Source organism: Lepisosteus oculatus, chromosome 5 (genome assembly GCF_040954835.1).
Source record: "Lepisosteus oculatus isolate fLepOcu1 chromosome 5, fLepOcu1.hap2, whole genome shotgun sequence".
Lineage (NCBI taxonomy): Eukaryota > Metazoa > Chordata > Actinopteri > Semionotiformes > Lepisosteidae > Lepisosteus > Lepisosteus oculatus.
Genome location: NC_090700.1, coordinates 29,547,451 through 29,552,439, shown reverse-complemented (window position 1 = coordinate 29,552,439; position 4,989 = coordinate 29,547,451).

Below are 4,989 nucleotides of genomic sequence, written 5' to 3'. Positions count from 1 at the left end.
GCCTTGCCACGAACAGTGTTGTGATTTTGTCTGAAATGTTGTCTGTAGACAGAGATGGCAGCCCCTTCATTTTCTTTATGAGGAGCCCCTCCTCTCTCCTGTGCCTGTCCTGAGTCTTGTGCTGCTGTATTTAATATTTATAAGCCCTCTACACGCAGAGATTAAGAAAGTAATTTCCTTGCAAAAGAGCAACTTTGCCAAAACTATAGGAGTCCTGAAGCTAACAAAACTATTTTGGCTTTTGTGCGTGCACGTTGATGTTTTCTAAGCTGTTCAGTGTTTTTCCCAATTGAAAAATGCCCTGTTCAAACCTAAGTGCTCACAGTTCCACGTATGAACAGTGGATTTAAGAGATTCTTCGCGTCAACCACTCTGACCAGATCATATAAGCCCACAAGAGAGCTCTGATTATTGGATGCTGCCAGTGTGTGCAGGAAGATGGAGCGCAACTATGGTGACATCAGCCTGATCTTTTATCTGTCTTCTGGAGTCTTCTAATGTATGAGCTATGTGTACAGTAGGTCACCTTGTAGACATCCATCCTGGAGAATTAGCCTGTTTGCTGTGTGTGTGCTGGTGCCATTTGTTGGCTTATTGAGCCTAGACATTCCTGCTTATACCAGTTAAGATCTGGTAGAGATTCTTTGTAGAATTGCAAAGTGGTGTAATGAATCTAATGAATTCCTAAGAGGTGGAATGCTATCCTATGTGTTGAGCCCTTTTTCACCAGTGCAGGGACAGGATGAGAGCTGTAACTTGGCAGTAAGGTGACAGGAAAGGTAGGTGTCAGATGCAAAGACAGTCTCAAGCAGCTCATGGGGCAAAAGCAAAGGTGGCAAGTGGTGTGGCAGCTCTGGTCCTCAAGGGCTACAGCCTGGTAGGTTGGACTGGCCTTCTCGGATCACTGCCTGCTGGAGATGGTGTTAAACTGATCTAGGGCAGCAGATCAGTATGGAATTAACATTTCTAAAGACATCAGATGATGCCAACTTAGATGACCCCTCCCACCTTTTCTTAAGTCATTTTGCTTTTGAGGAGATCTGGAGTAGAGACTCTGTGATTTGTTAATGATGTTTAAAATAGTAGAGTACAGTAATGAGTTCACTGACTCTTTAAGTCTGTACCTGTTTTCTGTGTGTCTTCTGCTAAGAAGAGCAGATGGGAGCATTCTTGTGATACTAACTCAAACACACAGCAACAAAATGTTTTAAAAGTGATCTACATATTTACTAAAAATAAAACCCTCAGAAACTGTGCTCCTTAATATAAACAGTATAAGGTGTTTAACGGGAGCACAGGAATATTTAAGTTCAGGCTGCGAAAGATTTTTGGTGCAGTCGTTTTTCATCGTATAGGGGGATTTATCTTCCAAGTCTAAACCTGTTTGCTTTCCAGTCCCTGAGCTAAAAGCTTGCTTTGTGGAAGCTAATGAAAACAGGCCTTTTACAACTCATAGACATATAAAAGTGTTCCTGCCAGACACAGGAGACATTGGCTGGTGAACTCTTTGGTTTCTTCCCAGCTTTACAGCTGAGGAAAATGGATAACCAAAGAGGGGGGAATTTTGTGCACCCACTTTTGTTGTAATTTCAAAGTTTCAAGAATCAGGTTGAGGCAATGGCAGTTCTCATATAGGAGTAAGCACTGTAGGGTTGACAAACAGAAAATGTATGAGTGTAGGGTTGTAGAGTGGCACAGTGGTTCGCATTGCTGCCTTATAGTGCTGAGGCCCTGGGTTCACTTCTGGTCTTGGTGTGCTTTCTGTGTTCACCCCACATGTTTGTGTGTGTTTGCTCTGAGTGTTTCCTCCAAAAGTCCAAAAAACATAGTAGTAGATCAGTTGGGTTCTGGGAAAATTGGCCCTGGTCAGTGTGTGTGCCTTGTGGTGGACTGGCATTCCATCCAGGGTGTACCTTGTTTTGTGCCTGTTGCTGGCCCCTCAACCTTGAATTGGATGAAATAATTAGAAAATGGTTGGATGGATGAATGGGTAGAGAATAACCAGGAAAGATCTGTTTGAGAAGTTCGGATCTTGAGGATTTGTTTGTGGAATCTTAAAGACTGTCTCTTTTCCTTCTTCCTGAAGTGGTCAGCTTGAAGTGTTCCAGATACTAACACCAGCCACAGACAGTAAAGAGTGTGGGCGTTTTTTTTAATGCCATTGTCTATTAACAGTAATTGCTTGTTCACAGCTGATGTAACCTGGGTGAAAGCACAGCTCTCATTGTGCAAGTATCAGCTTTACTGACTGAATTTTTTACCAGTATTGGTTCTATACTGCTACAGTTACTCTCTCCCACTGTGTGAATTGGATAAATGAGCACCACTGTACCAATGCTGTTGATGCTGGGTCAACAGTGTCTCTGCACGTGTGTGAGGAACTGATTATCACCCTACAATAGAACCCTGCATGCTCAACACTGCGTACTGTATGTAGGCAGAACAGGGGTAAAATTGTTATAAAACATCGTCATAAAGCATACTGTAGCATACAGCACAGTGCAATGCCTGAGGTCTCATTCAAAATTTAAAGCATATTTGCAGACAGACAGCTCCAGGCATGGCAGCACAAGTAAAAACGATTATCAAATATATTAAGTCTTAAGTGTAATGAGCACTGGATTGTATTAACTGTTTTTCATTACAGAATGTACACAAGCACATATTTAAAGGTGTTTTTTTTATTTTGACTTGATCAATGATTGTGTTTTTAAATAAAGGATTTATATAATCAAAATTGCCTCAGATCTAGTACTTTTTAGGAAATTGCACCAAATATAATATAGGTTAAATGTTAGTTCTACTTCTAATTGACTTACCAGTAGCAGCTGTGGTTTTTGATTTCAAACAGAAGACCACATTAAACATCTCACAGCTTTTTTCTCTCCAGATTGTGTGTTTGCCAGTGATGTTGGTCAGTTGTTACCGTGTGATTCCCATGGTGCTTTGCATGAGTGTTAACACTAAGCGAGGGAGTGACATGACTCTTGCTGACCACACTGCCAGCTCACTGGTGCCCAGCTAGCTGAGGATACCCAGTCAGCTGGTGATGCAGCCTTGCTGATGTACAAGCTATGGGGTTTAGACTGTACATAGTTCTTTCCCACAGTCCAAAGACATACCGATCAGTTAGTTGACTTCTGGTAAATTTGCTCTGGTGTGAATGTGTACATCTCTGAGTTTGCATGTGCACTGCAATGGGCTGGAATGCCATCCAAGGCGTATTTCTTTCCTTGTGCCTGTTGCTTGTCAGAAAAGGCTCCGTTCCCCTGCAACCCTGTATGGGATAAAACAGTTAGAAAATGGATCGATGGAGGGAATGTCTGTCCAACAGTTATTACACAGTGTAGCTGAAAATCAGTGTAGATGTGTTATGTCTGCAGGATAAACTTTGTTGGGTTTGTACAACAGTGTTATACTGTATAAATCCGAAGTTAGTTTAAAAAAAAAAACATTTGGATTTAAAACTTATAAGGAACAGACTTTGAAAATAAAGGTCTTCTAAATCATTCCCTCTCCTCAAGTAACGTAACTATGGCACAATCTCTTTTTTCCCCCCATTGTGAAATGTTTCATACCTTTTCCCTTGACAAAAAGCATTAAAATGGTTAAAGCAGCTTTGTTGAAACTCACTTTTTGATCTTTTATAATGTAACGCTTACGGCCGACAGGTACTGTGTAAGAGCCGGCGTACCAGAGCAGGTGACCGCCCTTCCCAGTAATAGCAGGACCACAGCCCCTGGGCTGTGGAGAGATCTCTCTTTAGCTCACCGGGCTGGGTCCCTGCTGAGTGATGCGGGAATCCCGGGTTCGAGCCCCCGACGGTGTGGGGCTGACCTAATTCAGCAAGGGCGCCCACCTGAACCCCTGTTGCGTTACAATAATTTGACTAACCCAGGATAGTCAGACTAACTACAAACCGCTCCAATCCCAAGAATTAGGTGTGATTATTGACAAATGCATGTAAACATATGAGGAAAGAGGTCATGTCTAACAGTAAAAAAAAAAAGAGGATTGCATGGTTCCTTTAACAAAAAAGAGAATTTCTTCCCAGCAAACAGAAGACTAGTGGTAAGACTTGGGCCGGCGGTAAATAAATCTGCAACATTTTCCAAGAACAGTACAGTCAAAGATGAATCACCTGCAGGACATGGGTGAGCACTTCTCAAGGAAATAACAGGCAGCACGTTGTAACAGGGAAGAACTTACTTTGGTACAAAGGAGAACATGTGAATGTGCAGCAGGAGGATCACACCAAAACTGCACAGACTTGACACTGTTCCAGAATAAACAGGTGTTCATACTGGTGCATTGCCTCATTGTCTATATACATGCACACACACACAGGTTTAAATATAGCCTTTATACCCCAGCTGCATCCTGCATATGGCCTGCCCTACACCCATAGTTAGTATGACACATAGCTAAAGCAAAAACCTGGTGAAAAAGAAAGCACCCATTGGGTCTCAGCCTTTTCTGCTGTGGGTGTTGTCACCCAGGGGTGGAGCGGTGGCTCTGTGGCTAAGGATCTGTGCCTGTGGCTGGAAGGTTGCCGGTTCAAATCCCACAGCTGGCAGAGGAATCCTACTCTGTTGGGCCCCTGAGTAAGGCCCTTAACCCCAACTGCTCCAGGGGCGCTGTAAAATGGCTGACCCTGTGCTCTGACCCCAAGCTTCTCTCCGTCTGTGTGTCTGTGTTTCACGGAACGCAAGCTGGAGTATATGAAAAGACGAATTCCTAATTCAAGAAATTGTATAGGGCTAATAAAGCAACATTACAGAAGCACAGAGCTGTGTTGTTTGTTGTGACTCTGCCTCGCCTTCAATAACGCGGGGAAATATGAAAACGGGAATGATGGAGCCCCATGGGGAAAGTTTCTGAAAATTCCCAAAAAGGATCTTTGCCAACCCAACAAACTGCAAAGGCACTATAGCTGTGTAGCCAAAATTACTTTTTATTTGAAGAGCTTTGATAACAGTAAATTCTTGT